Here is a 17,644-nt window from a genome sequence, read left to right as displayed (position 1 = left end):
TCCGAACCCCGGCGTCGCCCCCGCCGCACCGCGATCCCAGTCACTGTTCCTGTTCGTTCGGAGCCGTCTTTCCATCGGGACTGTAGGCCAGGCCAGGCGACAAGGCTTTGGGAAGCGATGGGGTGGGGACGCCCTGTAGCCCCATTTCAAGGAAGATGTGGATACTTAGGGTGAGAGGAAGGAACCCAGACGAGGCTGGGAAATAAAGACCGCCTAGCTAACAAAGACAAGTTGACAGCCTGCCTCCCAGCCTCGCCTCCCGCGCCCTCCAGCCCCCGCATACCCCAGTTATCTAACGATACTCAACGATGTAACAAACACTCGGTGATTCAAGGGCCTGCTGCTTCTGACTGCTCCTTGTTGCAGACTTGCAGAAGGGAAGAAACCCCAGACTGTGCCTGGATTGGTGGTACTGACGCGTGCAAGCCGCAGACCTGTACTCCCTTAGCTGTTGCTGGATTCTTCATGCTGCCCTAAGTGGTTCCATGGTTCCTCTGGTTCCATGATTCTAATAAAAGATGTCACAATTTAATAGGGAAAAAATATATAATAAGAAATGTAAAACATAATGAAAATGTGGGGGCAGGGGAGAGGGAAGGATGGGTTATTGGATGAACTGTGCACAAAGAAATGACTAATCAGCTGGAGGGAAAGTGAGATTCTCACCCTCTACACCAAAGTAAATTCCAGATGTATCAAATATTTTATTATTAAAAATGTAACCACAAAGAGTAGTAAAATAATTCATGGAGTTTTTTTTTTAATCTTGGAGTGGGGAAGAGATTTCTAAGATATAAAAGGAAATATTAAGCTTGAGGTAAGAAATTTCTATAAGCAAACTTGAGAAATGGCAAACTGTGAAAAAATATGTGCAACATGTAAGACAGATAAAGGTCTATTTTTCTTAAGAGCTATAAAATATCAACAAGAAAAAATTATCAGTCACCCCCAAATGGGCACAAATTGTGATTAGGCAGTGCAGGGAAAAAATAAAAATGGCTTTTCAAATGTATGAACGTACACTTGACCCTATTCATAATAAATAAAATCCAAATTAGAATAACAATGAAATGGTTTTTGTTTAGCAAGTTAGTAAAGGTCAAACAGTTTGCTAACACAAGTGGTCAAGTATTTGGAGAAACAGTCACTATCATATTCTGTTGTGAGTGTAAATGGACCCAGCTTAGAGCCATTGGCCAATCTATTAACAATTAAAATATTAATCATTTAAATCTTAAATATTTGTAAGTTAAAATTTTAAAGACATGATTCAATCAGACAGTGGGACACTGTATTAATCTATATCTACTGTTACTGGATGATATCCAAAGCTGTTAAGCAAAATAAACAAGAACATATATAGTCGACTCCTGAGTGTGGGTTTTAGCTTCTAGGATTGTCCAAATACTAGAAATGAAGTGCTGCCATAATAAAACCCTAAAAATGTGGGAATGGATTTGAAACTGGGTCTTGGGTAGAAGCAGGAAGGAATCTAGGCGTGTCAGTGAAAGACTGAGGAATATTGAAGAGCATATTAGTAGAAGCCTCATGTCCTTTGAGGAGGCTGCTGATAAAGAAAAGTGAGGAAGGTAGGGAAATCGAAGGGCTTCCCAGGTGGCACGAGTGGTAAAGAACCTGCCTGCCAATGCAGGAGATGTTCAGAGAGGCAGGTTGGATCCCCGGGTCGGGAAGATCCCCTGGAGGAGGGCATGGTAACCCCCTCCAGTAATCTTGATGGAGAATCCCATGGACAGAGAACCTGGCGGGCTACAGTCCACGGGGTCGCAAAGAGTCAGACATGACTGAAGCGATTTAGCATGTACGCACACATACCTAATGAGTTGGGGATCTCATTGAGATTTTCAAGCAGAATGTTGAAGGTGACTTCTGGTTTCTCCTTGTCACCTTTGGTAGAATATGTATGAAAAGAAAGAGATAAGCGAAAGAAAGGAATGCCAATTTAAAAAGTGCTGGGGATTGTTAGGTTTGAAATTTCCTAGCCCCTCCAAGGACCAGTGAGGCTAGAATTTTAGGAAATGGCTTCCAGGACTTCCTCGGTGATGCAGTGGATAAGTGTTCGCCTGCCAATGCAGGAGACATGGGTTTGATCCCTGGTCCGGGAAGAGTCCACGTGCTGTGGAGCGACTAAGCCAGTGGACCACAGCTGCTCAGCCCACGAGCTGCAGCTGCTGAAGCCTGCGCTCCATCGCCGGTGCTTCACAAGGAAGCCGCCGCAGTGAGAAGCCCGCACGTGGAAGCAAGAGCAGCCTCCTGCTCACTGCAACGAGCGAGAGCCCGCATGGTGCAAGGAAGACCCAGTGCCGCCAAAAGAACCCACGGCTTCCAGGGGAAGGCCATATCTAAGGCATGCCAAGAAACTATTGTCTGAAAATGAAGCCAAGGATATAAACATAGATCCTCCGTTATAGAAAGAGTTAGGGCACTGCCTCAGAATGGTTCCATTAAACAATAGGACCCTCAGTGATCAAAGAAGCCCAAGGAAGAGAAGGGTTTATCTCGATAATATTTCTGAATATGGCTTTCATGTGATGTAGTTAACATCAATAAGATTCACAGGAGAACTATAAAGATTTTAAAAGGATTGTATTTACAGAATTTTATTGGTGATACAATAATTCTCTCTTACTATTCTGATAGATAAATGTTTGCTGTTTTAAATCCCCTGAGTTTGGAGTAATGTATTACATAGCAATAGATAACTAATTCAGAATATTATATTGTTGGCCTTGAACAATGAAGGGGTTACAGGCACTGCTTTATTTAAAATAAATTACCAAGAAAAAATTCTAATTAACTTTTTTCTTCTTGGTTATTCATTTTAAATAAAACAGGTAGCAAACTTCCTAACTATCCCTTCCTTCCCCCTCTACGTTTCCCTCCGGTAACCTTAAGTTCATTCTGTAAGTCTGTGAGTCTGTTTGTAATTAAGTTCATTTGTATCATTTTTTTCATTCTGCGTATAAGCTATATCATACGATATTTCTTTCTCTGTCTGACTTACCTCACTTAGTATGACAATATCTAAGTCCATCGAATTGCTGCAAATGGCTTTATTTCATTTTTTTAACAGCTGAGTAATATCCCATTGTGTATATGCTCCACATCTTCTCTATCCATTCCTCTGTTGATGGACATTTAGATTGCTTCCATGTCTTGGCTATTGTAAACAGTATTGCAATGAACATTGGGGTGCTTATATCTTTTTGCACCATGTTTTTCTCTGGATATATACCCAAGAGTGGGAATGTAGAATCACATGTAGCTGTATTTTTAGTTTTTTAAGGAACCTCCGTACTGTTCTCCATAGTGACTATACCCATATACCTTCCAACCAACTCTGTAGGAGGGTTCTCTTCTCTCTATACCCTCTCCAACACTTTTTGTTTGTGGATTTGTTTTTAATTCATTTATTTGGCTGCACCAGGTCTTAGTTGCAGCATGTGCCATCTAGTTCCCCGACCAGGGATCGAACCTGGGCCCCCTGCATTGGGAGCTCAGAGTCTTAACCACTGGGCCAACAGGGAAGTCCCTGTTTGTGGATTTTTTTAATGATAGCCATTTGACTGGTGTGAGGTGATATCTCATTATAGTTTTGATTTGCATTTCTCTAATAATTAGTGATGTTGAACATCTTTTCATGTGCCTCTTGGCCATCTGTATATCTTCTTTGGAGAAATGTCTATTTAGGTCTTTTGCCCATTTTTTGATTGGGTTGTTTGTTTTGATATTAAGCCACATGAGCTACTTATAAATTTTGGAGGCTAATCCCTTGTCAGTCACATCATTTCCAAATATTTTCTCCCATTCTGTGAGTTATCTTTTCACTCTGTTTATGGCTTCCTTTGTTGTGCAAAAGCTTTTGAGTTTGATTAGGTCCCATTTAAGTTGCAGCAATATCTTTTTCAATCCATCTCCTAGAGTAATGCCTGTATTCTACTTTAATAAAGAGAATCATACAGAATGTAGTCTTCTGTTTTGACTCTTTTTCTTTCAGCATTAGGAGTTATTGTGTATAGCTGTAGGCCATTTCTTCTCAGTCTATACAGTTGACCTTTGAACAGCACAAGGGTATTGTTGAACTGTGCAAGTCCACTTATGTGAGGATTTTTTTTTCACTAAATACATATTATGATACGATATGATCCAACACTGGTTGAATCCATGAATGCAGAACCCCAGATTCATTGAGGACTGACTATAAAGTTTTACATGGATTTTTTTATTTAGAATTTTTTTCTTGGTTAAAAAAGTAGAATACAGGCATAACTAATCTTTGTAGTCTGAATTGTGATTACCTTTGAGGCATGGAGTAGTAACTAGAAGGGGTCGATCTGGGTGCTAGTAAAGTTGTGTTTCTGCATTCACGTGTGCTTAATTTGTAAAAATATACAGAGTTGAATACTTGTCAGCTGTACTTTCCTGTATGTATATTATACATGAAAACACAGCCTAAAAATATGAGACAACACTTGTAGCCTGCTTTTGAAAATATTCAGAAGCTTTTTTCTTCAAGCAGTGCACCTGCTTTCAGTGGGGTGGTTCTTCGGATAGTCAGGTTGGGTTGCTCAGGTAGCGTGGGCCACTGGCAGGTCCCCGAGGGCTGGATGACGCAAGTTGCCTTTTCTCACATGACGGGACTTTGGTGCTCTTGGCTAAACCTCTGTCTCCTTGTGGTGTTTCATGGTAATCTCAGGACAGCCAGTGGGTGAGAGTGGAAGCTTCAAGCTCTCTGGAAGCCTTGCTTGTAATTCACACAACATTGTTCCTTCCCCACCCTCTCTCTCAAGTATATTTAGGTGCTAAGGCAAATTATCAGGTTATCCCAGCTTCAAGGAGTGGTTACACCCCATCTTGATGGATATAAATGCAAAACATTTATGACCACTTTATTTATGAATTTTTATTTATTCACCTGTCTCTTTATTTATCTCTGGCTCTGCTGGGTCTTCACTGCTATGAGAGGACTTTCTCTGGCTGCACCGAGCAGGGGCTACTCTCAAGGTGTGGCGCACGGGCTTTTCATCGTGGTGGCTTCTTCTGTTGCAGAGCACAGGCTCTTGGCACTCAGGCCTTAACATTTGTGGCATGTGGGATGTATGGGCTGAGGTGCATGGGCTTAGTTGCTCTGAGACATGTGGGGTCTTCCGGAACCAGGGACTGAACCTGGTTTTGAGGCAGGTTCTTAACCACTGGACCACAAAGGAAGTCCCATGACCATTTAAAATCTTCCATTATCACCAATAACAAAATCTTTAAGTGCAGGAAATGTTGCTTAATTAGGTGCATTTAGAAAGGAAGAATGTCTGAATAACTTAGTGTCAACATTATAAGGCATATTGCTCTGAAATGACACAGCATTATACACAAAGGTGCCTGGAAATAAACATGTACCCAGTAACAATCAACAAGAGACCCAGATCTTTTAATACCCTTTTCCACTAAAAGGAACCAGGGTCCTTGGATTCATTCCAGGTCCTATCCCAGGGTTGGGACAGGAGAAGTTAAAGATGAACTTGGAATGTCAGACTGAATAAATTAATGCAAGAAAAGAGAAATTGCTGATTGACAAATATAAGGGAAATGATGGAAGTAGAAAATGATTCTGCAACCATCAGAGTAAAAGTTGATTTGGCTAAGAGTCATCAATGAGTGCTAATTTTAAGGGAGGAAGTTTCATGAGGAATAAGGTGTTTTACATAGTTTAAAGTGTTTTCCCACAGTTTGCTTGTTAGTTATAAGAGGAAAAACTATAACTGCACAGTGGGAAAAACAGACAGCACTTGACTAGGTGGGCAAAATTAATATTACTAATGAGAGGCAGAGGGAGTTGTGAGCCTCCAGATCTGTGTCCCCACCCCAAGGAAGACACAGAATCACTTGGTCAGTATTCTGGCCGAGGGCGCATAATTTGATTCTCAATATGGGAAAGCACACAAGCCCCAGCTGAGGAATATTTTGTATTTTAAAAGAAGCTGGCCAGTATTTTATTTTTAAATATTAATATCATGAGAGACAAAGACAGGCTGAGTAACTGTTCCAGGAAAAAAGGAGGCTAAAGAAGCACCTAAATACAATCTGTGATCCCAGACTGAGTCCCGTCCTCGAGGGGGAGAAAATGCTGTAACAGACATTTTGGGGACAAAATTGGGATATGGATGGTAGCTTAAAGCCACTGTTTTATCTTTGTTAATTAAGAGAGAGATGGTAAATGTTAAATTTCCCATAGTTGGTAACTGGTTACCAGCATCCTGTTCTTAGAAAACGTACTCTGCTGTGTTAAAGAGATAAAGTGACATGATGTATGTTATTACCTACTTTCAAATGACTCAAGAAAAAGAAATAATTGGGGCTTCCCTGGTGATCCAGTGGTGAAGACTCCACCCTGCCAGTGCAGCGGCCCAAGGTTCAATCCCTGGTCCGAGAACCAGATCCTACATGCTGCAGCTAAAGCGTCCACATGTCACCACAAAGATCAAGGATCCTGTGTGCTGCAGCTAAGGCCCAGAGCAGTTACAATAAGTAAATAGATAAATAAAAATAAATTTAAATAATAGAATGTGTTGTATATACATGTGCGTGTGATATATACAATATACAGTTTATATTTTATTAATGTAATTATTGGGAGAAGGAAATGGCAGCCCACTCCAGTATTCTCACCTGGAGGAATCCCAAGGACAGAGGAACCTGGTAAGCTGTTGTCTACGGGATCGCACAGAGTCAGACACGACTGAAGTGACTTAGTAGAGAGAGAATGTAATTATTAATTATTTATTATGAACTATATAGAATTTATCTATAGAGAATGATAAAAACGAATGACAAAGAAACAAGTGATAAAACAAATTTTGACAAAATGTCCAGAATTGGTGAAGCTGCATAAAAGATACATGGCTTGGATAGGAGAAAAGTGATAAGCAGGAAGTTATCCGAGAGCCACCAGAGGCGGCCCCTTCAGCGCACTGTTGGACAGGCACCTAACCCCACCAAGCAATTTTCCAGCCCTGCTCAGTGATATGCTCACTAGCACTCCAAAAAGGGTCAGGGGGCTGTAGAACCCCCACCCACCGGGCTGGCAGGACTGGCGCTACCTCTAGCACATGCCCACCCTTCACAGTATCCTGCACTAAAGTGATCTTCCGTGGCCCCTGGACTCATTAACTGCTCGCAATATTCCACAAATACATACGTCTAATTATAACAGACCAAATTATGGGAAGAACATGTGAGGTAGCGTATCTTGTTATATAACCTGCAGTTGTCAGTCATAGCTGTCCATCAATGGCCCCCCTGGATTATGCAAATAATCCTGCCTTAAAAACTGTACCCCAGCTCTCCAGGCCCATTGCCTCCCTTGGCATGGCCCATCTCTCTCTTCAGGTATTCTCTCTGTTTTTTCTTTGTGTGAGCTCATTGTGAGGCGAGCAGAAGTAACGCCATGGCAGGCAGCTTAGATTAGGAGTAGGCCTTCCTACTTCTGGGTGATAAGATTATCAGGCCACCTGGATACAACCAATCAGCTTAACACTGATCGCTGTTTGCCAATTAGGAACGGGGCGGAAACCCCCAGGAAAGTCCCGCGCCCTTGAAAGTTTTGAGTGTGTTTGACCAATGAAATTGCTTTGCAAACTTGTAACCAATCCACTTATACCAACTACCAACGGCGTGTGCTCACCCTATAAATTTGTGTAACAGCTTGGGCTCGGGGCTCTCTGACCCCGCACCACTGCGTTGGATGCGGCAGGAGCCCTGACTCGAGTCAGTAATAAACTTCCCTTTTTGCGAGTTGCATTGTCTTGGAGGCCTTCTCTCTTCCCACTCGGGGATTCGGACATCGGGCATAACAACACTCACTTGCGTCCAATATTTGATCACCTGATGCAACCAGCTGATTCATCGGAAAAGTGCCTGATGCTGGGAAAGATTGAGGGCAGAAGAAGAGGGCATCAGGGGATGAGATGGCAGGACGGCATCACCGATGCGATGGAAACGAACTTGGGCAAACTCCAAGAGACGGTGAGGGCCAGGGAGGCCTGGCGTGCTGCAATCCATGGAGTCGCAAAGAGTCAGACACGACTGGGGGCTGAACAACAACAACTCACATCCAACTCTGCAACCTACGCTTTCTTTCCTGATTGTTAATAAACTTTCTTGCAACAGGTAAGACCTTAGATTCTTCTTTTCATCCTTGAGGCCCTCCCTTCTGGAGGAAGGGTCTCCAGACTCTCCTTCTGCTAATGAAAGTGGTGAAAGAAGAAAAAAAGATATGTGGGAATACTCTGTATGTATTTTCCAAATTTCTAAGTTTGAAATTGTTTCAAAGTAAAAATTTAAAAAGAAAAAAAAATTTGCTTCTTCACTGCTTTATTTAAAAGTGAGCATCTATTTAGTAATTTAGTGATGGTGCTAAGGAACAGTTTCAGCATATTACTGTCACACTTATAAAAAGGGGCAAGTAAAAACTGTTAATAATGAAATAATATAAGCATTCTAATTCAGTTTCATCTTATTTTTTGTATCTCAACATTTCAGTCTTTGATGGAGATATTTAGTTTCAGCTAAATCCTGATTTTATCACCCTGTAGACACACACACACACACACACACACACACACACACACTATTTTTGCTGAGCCATTTGAGTTAGTTGTGACTTTTAACTCCTAAATACCTAAATGCTTCAGTATCTATCTCCTAACAGCAAAGGTATTCGCCTAAGTAACCAATATGACTGTCAAACTGAGGAGGTTTATTACCGATAGGAAAAAAAGTGAAAGTGTTAGTTGCTCAGTCCTGTTCAACTTTTTGCGATCCCGTGGACTGTGACCCACCAGCCTCCTCTGTCCGTGGAATTCTCCAGGCAAGGATACTGGAGTAGGTAGTTATTCCCTTCTCCAGGGGATCTTCCTGAGCCGGGGATCGAACCGGGTCTCCTGCATGGCAGGCAGATTTTTTACCATCTGAACCACCAGAGAATCCCAAATTTAAAAAAAAATCATCTCATACACAATCCGTGTTAAATTTCTCCAGTTGTCATAATGATGCCCTTGAAAGCTTTTAAAAGAATCTCAATCAAGGAGTGCTTATTGTATTTCTTTATCATGTCCCTTTCCTTTTCTTATCTTTGAGGATATTAAACAGACTTATCTAAAACATTTTTTAAGTTTGTCTCTTATTTCCATTTAGGTAGAGTGAATTCTTCTCTTTATTCGGTCTGTTGGCTGTCTGTCGCGGTGGTGCTTTTCATCACAAGCTCTGAAATTTTAGCTTGCCAGCTTGTCTTTTGTGTTTCTTTCTCACGTGTGTCTTGGTTCGTGTCTTTGTAGATTGGGTGTCTATTCCTCAGCATCAGTTGGCTGACAGTGTCGTTCTGGAGCTGGTTTTGCACTAGGGATAGGGCCTTCTGTAGACTTTTGGAAATTTGTGGGGCGTTTTTGGTGCTGACAGCGACTGGTGAAGCTCGTAGCAATTGGTGGGCAGGTGTCAGCTAAGTTAAATTAATAGAACAAGCCTAAGCGACAAAGACTTGTCCTTCCCTAGATGCTGACACAAACTTGTTGAAAATACTGCTTTAGGCACAACTTGAAGGAATAGCCCTGAGCCTCTACCATCAGCAAAATGGAGGTCACAACCTCAACAAAATTCTGAAAACAGGAAGCTGCTTATTGAAGAACCGCTTGACCTCTACTATAGTCACATCCCTCCTCCCCCAATTTAAGGCTATCCCAACTCAGATTTCTTAGGCATGCACCTAATTGATAAAGGAATGGCTAGCTGCAAGGGATTTGGAGAAAGGCAGTTTTTAGTACTCCAGTTTCTGCCACAGAACCAGATACATTAGAAAAACGTGCTAAATACACTGATCCACTTCAGAGTTGTAGGTCTCTCTCTCCCACTGCATCTGTCCCTACTAAGCGGTTTTGTGACTGTCTCCCCAGTAGAGAACCATAGTGTTGAACACGCAGGGACCTGACTGAGGGCGATGTGGCAATCCTGCCCTCTGCCAGTCGTGGGTATGGTTTATTCACCACAGTAGCCTGGGGAGTTGGTAGCCTAATCCTCTCTGCTCTTTGCAGTCACTCCAGGCAAGCATTTAAAAAAACATTTTATTTATTTATTTATTGGGTCGCACTGGGTCTCTGTTGCCGCGTGGGCTTTTTCTCTAGGTCGTGGCCAGCGGAGGCTACTCTCTCGTTGTAGCGTGCAGACTTCTCTCGCTGCGGTGCAGGGGCTCTCGGGCTCTGGGACTTCAGTAGTTCTGGCGCATGAGCTCAGTAGTTGCAGCCCCCGGGCTCTGGAGCACAGGCTCAGTACTTGTGGAGCGACGCTTAGTCGCTCCTTGGCACGTGGGATCTTCCTGGACCAGGGGTCGAACCTGGTCTCTTGCACTGGAGGCAGATTCTTCACCACTGAGCTGACAGGGAAGCCACAGACGCGCAGTTTTAATGTATGGAGCCCAGTCACAGTCGCAACAGCATGCAGCCGCCTGTCATGTGTCCTGGACACACGCCAAAGGAGCTGGTTCCAGGCGGCTGATACTGGTCCTGTAGGTTCACTCCCCAGCTATCGCGTTTTCATTTCCAGTTCATGGAGATTCTAATTTTGTTTTTGTTTTAAAATGGGTTGCCTTTTAAATACACATTTGGAATGCATCATCAGTCTTATTATTTTATCTGTTTGAAATTTTTCTCTAAAATTCACTCAGTCTGTTTGATAGGAAGTGACCCTATAAAACTTGTCTACCTAAAAAAAAAAAAAACTTGTCTACTTATGCAGATTTTTTTAAGCAGAGAAAAGGTTGTATTATACTCACTGAACCATACACTGCTTATCGAAGAACCGCTTGACCTCTACTATAATCCTGTCCAGAGGACAGGATTGCAACATCGCCCTCAATCAGGTCCCTGCGTGTTCAACACTGACTATGGTTCTCGACTGGGGAGACAGTCACAAAACCGCTTAGTAGGGCCGGATGCAGTGGGAGAGAGAGAAACCTACAACTCTGAAATGGATCGGTGTATTTAGCACCTTTTTCTAATGTATCTGGTTCTGTGGCAGAAACTGGAGCACTAAAAAACCGTACACTTTTTTTCACATGACACATGTATCTTGGATGTCTTTTTATAAGAACATATGGAAATATATCCCCATTTTAAAAATTGACTGCATATTATTTATATTATATGAATATATCATATTTAGACAGTCCTGATTAACATCTTGTTTCCTTTACCAACAGTGATGCAATAAACCTACTAAGTGAACTTTTGTGAATATGTCTGCTTTATATAAACTAAATGCCAGTTATTATATGTAAGAGCACGTTTAATTTAGATTTTTGACCTGAGTTATGACGAAGAACCCGTCCAAAAACGTCAGTCTGAAGAAGCAACCAAGAAAACTATGAGCCACTTGTTGCTTCCACACACAGATTTATTCTCAATTGACAAGTTAATGAACAACCAGCACATTAATCATTTAAACAGCAAGCTGAAAAGCCCTGTGCTACTGAAACCACAGAAACGTGTCTCAAGGGTAGTGGTGGACTCCAAGGAGCTCTCATTGTTTATATCTCAGCACAGAAAGAATTCACTTTGCCAAATCGTTCTCCTGAAAGACTGTATTAATTTAAACTCCCTCCAAATACTACATCATTGTTTTTGAGGCTGCCTAGTATTCTGTCGTATGGATATACCATAGCTAAAATGCTTCAAAGAGTGTCTGGTCCAAAGAGTGTTAGCTGTCATGATTGCTGTCACTACAAGACATTTTCACTTTTTTGTGCTAGCATTACCATGTTGTATTGCTGATATTTACTTGGCACTTTTGCCATTTTCTTTTTCTCATCACTTAGCTTCCTTCCTTATTTCTAGTTTTATTGAGATATATTTGACATACAGCACTGTGTAAATTTAAGGTGTGCAGCATAATGACTTGACCTACATACATCATGAAATAATTTTCACAATGGGTTTAGTGAGCATCCATCGTCTCATATAGATACTAAATAACAGAGAGAGAAAAAACATGTATATATAATTCTTGTGATAAGAGGTCTCAGGATTTGCTCCCTTAACTAGTTTCATATTTAACCTGCAATGGGGTTAATTATATTTATCATGTTGTGCATTATATCCTTAGTACTTGTTTATCTTATAACTGGAAGGTTGTCACTTTTGACTACCTTCATTTTTAATTCCCTCTGCCTCCACCCCCTCCTCTGGTAACCACACATCTGATCTCTTTTTCTATGAGTTTATTTGTGTGAAGTACAAACGATTTATTATGTTAGTTCCTGGTACACAACACAGTGATTCAACATTTTTATACATTAAAAAATGATCACCATGATGTCTGTCACCATACAAAGATATTACATTATTATCAACTATATCCCCCACACTGCACATTTTACAACCATGATTCATTTATTTGGTTACTGGAAGTCTGTTCATCTCTCTCATCTATTTTCCTCATCCCCTTAACACCCCTAATCCATCAACCACCTGTTTATTCTCTATATCTGTGACTCTGTTTCTCTTCTGTTATGTTTGTTTCTTTGTTTTCTTTTTAGATTCCACATATAATGAAATCTTTTGTCTTTCTCTGTCTGACATTCCACAGAACACAATGTTCTCTAGGTCCATATGTGTTATCACAAATGGCAAGATTTCATTCTTTTTATGACTGAGTAATATTCCATTGTGTATATATATCTTCTTTATCCATCTATCTATCCATCTATCAATGGTTGCTTCCATATCTTATCTATTGTAAATAATGTTGCAATAAACATAGGGGTTCATCTTGCTTTTGGAATTAGTGTTTCTGTTTTCTTTGGATAAATACCCAGGAGTGGAATTGCTGGATCATATGGTAGTTCTATTTTTAACTTTTTGAGGAATCTGCATACTGTTTTCCATAGTGAAAGTGAAAGTGTTAGTCACTCAGTCGTGTCTGACTCATTGTGACTCCATGGACTGTAGCCCACCAAACTCCTTTGTCCATGGAATTCTCCAGGCAAGAATACCGGATTGGGTTGCCATTTCCTTCTCCAGGGGATCTTCCTGAGTCAAAGATCAAACCCAGGTCTCCTGCATTGCAGGCAGGCTCTTTACCAACTGCGCCACCAGGGAAGACCATGGTAGCTGCATCAATTTCCATTGCCACCAATAGTAATGAGACTTCCCTTTTTTCCTACATCCTCACCAGCCCTTATTATTTCTTATCTTTTTGATAATAGTCATTCTGACAGGTGTGAGATGATATCTCACAGTAGTTTTGGTTTGCATTTCTTTGATGATTAGTGTATTGATCATCTTTTCATGTGCCAGTTGGCCATCTATGTGTCTTCTTTGGAAAAATGTCTATTTAGGTCCTCTGCTTATTTTTAAATAGGATTGTTTGCTTTTTTTCTATTGAATTATATGAGTTCTTTGTATGTTTGGAGTATTAACCCTTTATCAAGTCTGCTGTTTGCAAATACCTTCTCCCATCCAGTAGGCAGTCTTCCACTTGTTGATAATTTGATGTTCTCAAGCTTTTTAGCTTGATGTAGTCTTATTTATTTATTTTTGCCTTTGCTACCCTTGCTTGAGGAGATATATTAAAAAATATTGCTAAGGTATGTCAAAGATGTACTGCCTATGTTACTTGTTAGGAGTTTTATGGTTTCAGGTCTTACACTTACGTCTTTAATCCATTCTGAGTTTATTTTTGTGTATAGTATGAGAAAGTGTCCAGTTCGATTCCTTTCATGTAACTGCTCAGTTTTCCTAACACCATTTATTGAAAAGGCTGCCTTTTCTCTGTTGTAGATTCCTACCTCTTTGGTCATGGATTACTTGACCAATACATATACATCGTGGATCTATCTCTTCTGTTCCATTGATCTATTTGTCAGCTTTATTGTCAATACCATATTATTTTGATTACTGTAGCTTTGTAGTAAAGTGTGGCACCAGAGTACCTCTGGCTTTGGTCTTCTTTCTCAAGATTGTTTTGGCTAGTCAGGGTCTTCTGTATTTCCATACGAACTTTAGAATTATTTGTTCTAGCTCTGTGAAAATGCTATTGGCATTTTTATAAGGATTACATTACATCTGTAGATTGCCTTGGGTAATATGGTCATTTTAATAGCAATATTAATTTTTCCAACCCATGAGAACAGTGTATCTTCCCATTTGTTTGTGCCATGTTCAATTTCTTTAATCAGTGTCTCACAGTTTTCTGAGTACAGGTCTTTTACCTCTTTAGTTAGATTTATTCCTATGCATCGTTAATGAAATCGTAAATGAGGTTATTTAATTTTTCTTTCTGATAATTCATTGGTAGTGTATAGAAATGCAGCAGATTTCTATGTATTAATTTTCTATCCTGTAACTTTAGTGTACCCAATGATGAGTTCTAATAGGTTTGGGTCTAATAGGTTTGATTTTCTCTATATAGTATCATGTCATCGGGACAGTTTAATTTCTTCCTTTTTTATTTGGATGCTTTGGGCTCATCATAGCAAGCACTTATTATGTTGATGCACTCTACCCACATTGTTGAGCCATGTTCTTTTTTTTATTATAAAGTATATATAAAGAAACACACACATATATACAAACTAGAAAGAAGAATGACAGAAGTAACCCTTGCATACCTACTATTTGGTTTAAGAAATAAAACATTACTTATTCCTTTAAAGCAGCTATTGTCAAAGTATGGTCAGTGTATGCCTGAGGGTCCCTGAGACCCTTTCTGGGGAATCCATGAGGTCAGGGCTGCTTTCATAATATACTAAGATGTCGTTTGCCCTTCTCACTGGGTTGACATTTGCACTGAGGGTACAGAAACACTGGTAGGTAACTGCTGGCCTCTTAGCACTAGTCAAGGCAGTGGCAGCAAACTGCACTATACGTCGTGTCCTTCACTGCCACATGTTTGCAGTCAGTAATGCCAGCTTCACTTGAGAATGTCCTTGGACGTCCCTGGAGGCATAGTGGATAAGAATTCTCCTGCCAATCCAGGGGATGTGGATTGGATCCCTGGTCTGGGAAGAGTCCACAGGCTGAGAAGCAAATGCCGCATCTGCTGAGCCCGTGCTCTGGAGCCAGCAAGTCACAGCTGCGGAGCCGCGTGCTGCTGCTCCTGAAGCCAGAGCGCCTCGAGCCTGTGCTGCACAGGAGACGACGCCGCAAGAAGCCTCTCCACCACAGCTAGAGAGTGGCCCTGCTCTCTGTAAGCAGAGAAAGCCTGCCCTGCAACAAAGACCTCGTGCAGCCGAAAGTAAACAAATGACTTAAAACATTAAAAAGATAATGCCCTTGATAAAGCAGTAAATACCATGAATTTTGTTAAATCTCAACTCCTGCATGTAAATGTGTATATATATAAGCACATGTATATATATTAAAAATATTTATTTGACTGTACTGGGTCTCGCTGCAGCACTTGGGATCTTTGATCTTCATTGGGACATACAGGATCTTCAGCTGTGGCATGTGGGACCTAGTTCCCTGGCCAGGGATCAAACCCACACCCCCTGCAATGCAGGGTGAATTCTTAATCCATTGGATCACCAAGGCAGTCTCTGTGCTGTTGTTCAGTCACTAAGTCTTGTCTGACTCTTTTCGACCCCATGAACCACAGCACACCTGGCCTCCCTGTCCATCACCAACTCCCGGAATTTACCCAAACTCATGTCCGTTGAGTCGGTTATGCCATCCAGCCATCTCATCATCTGTCGTCCCCTTCTCTCCTGTCCTCAGTCTTTCCCAGCATCAGGATCTTTTCCAATGAGTCAGCTCTTTGCATCAGGTGGCCAAAGTGTTGGAGTTTCAAGAGTTTTCTCAGTTTTATGTCCACTGAGTCAGTGATTCTCTCTAATCTTATCCTCTGCCACCCGCTTCTCCTTTTGCCTCTTCAATCTTCCCCTTTTGCCTTTCAATCTTTCAATCAGGGTCTTTTCCAGATTGAAAGTTGGCTCTTCACATCAGGTCGCCAAAGATTTGGAGCTTCAGCTTCAGCATCAGTCTTTCTAATGAATATTCAGTGTTGATTTCCTTTAGGATTGATTGGTTTGATCTCCTCACTCTCCAAACGACTCTCAAGAGTCTTCTCCAGCACCACAATCCCAAAGTGTGAATTCTTCAGTGGCTCAGCCTTCTTTATAGTCCAACTCTCACATCCATATATTACCACTGGAAAAACCACAGCCTTGACTAGACGGACCTTTGTTGGAAAAGTAATGTCTGCTTTTTAATATGCTGACTAGGTTGGTCATGACTTTCCTTCCAAGGAGCAAGTGTCTTTTAATTTCATGGCTGCAGTCACCATCTGCATTGATTTGGGAGCCCAAAAAAACAAAGTCAGGCACTGTTTCCCCATCTATTTCCCATCAAGTGATGGGACCAGATGCCATGATCTTAGTTTTCTGAATGTTGAGCTTTAAGCCAACTTTTTCACTCTCTTCTTTCGCTTTCATCAAGGTTTTTTAGTTCTTCTTCACTTTCTGCCATAAGGGTGGTGTCATCTGCATATCTGAGGTTATTGATATTTCTCCCGGCAATCTTGATTCCAACTTGTGCTTCAGCCAGCCCAGTGTTTCTCATGATGTACTCTGCAAATAAGTTAAATAAGCAAGGTGACAATATACAGCCTTGATGTACTCCTTTTCCTATTTGGAACCAGTGTGTTGTTCCATGTCCAGTTCTAACTGTTGCTTCCTGACCTTCATACAGATCTTCCCATCTCTTTCAGAATTTTCCACAGTTTATTGTGATCCACACAGTCAAAGGCTTTGGCATAGTCAATAAAGCAGAAATAGATGTTTTTCTGGAACTCTCTTGCTTTTTCGATGATCTAACCAATGTTGGCAATTTGATCTCTGGTTCCTCTGCCTTTTCTAAAACCAGCTTGAACATCTGGAAATTCACCGTTCACATATTGCTGAAGCTGGCTTGGAGAATTTTGAACATTACTTTACTAGCATGTGAGATGAGTGCAATTGTGTGGTAATTTGAGCATTCTTTGGCACTGCCTTTCTTTGGGATTGGAATGAAAACTAACCTTTTCCAGTCCTGTGGCCACTGCTGAGTTTTCCAAATTTGCTGGCATATTGAGTGCAGCACGTTCACAGCATCATCTTTTAGGATTTGAAATAGCTCAACTGGAATTCCATCACCTCCACTAGCTTTGTTTGTAGTGATGCTTCCTAAAGCCCACTTGACTTCACATTCCAGGATGTCTGGTTCTAGGTGAATGATCACACCATTGTGATTATCTGGGTCGTGGAGATCTTTTTTGTACAATTCTTCTGTGTATTCTTGCCACCTCTTCTTAATACCTTCTGCTTCTGTTAGGTCCATACCATTTCTGTCGTTTATTGTGCCCACCTTTGCATGAAATGTTCCCTTGGTATCTCTAATTTTCTGGAAGACATCTCTAGTCTTTCCCATTCTGTTGTTTTCCTCTATTTCTTTGCATTGATCACTGAGGAAGGCTTTCTTATCTCTCCTTGCTATTCTTTGGAAGTCTGCATTCAAATGGGAATATCTTTCCTTTTCTCCTTTGCTTTTGGCTTCTCTTCTTTTCACAGCTATTTGTGAGGCCTCCTCAGACAGCAATTTTGCATTTC

Source organism: Muntiacus reevesi, chromosome 4 (genome assembly GCF_963930625.1).
Source record: "Muntiacus reevesi chromosome 4, mMunRee1.1, whole genome shotgun sequence".
Lineage (NCBI taxonomy): Eukaryota > Metazoa > Chordata > Mammalia > Artiodactyla > Cervidae > Muntiacus > Muntiacus reevesi.
The sequence above is the reverse complement of the archived record's forward strand: the minus strand, read 5'-3'. Positions refer to the sequence as shown.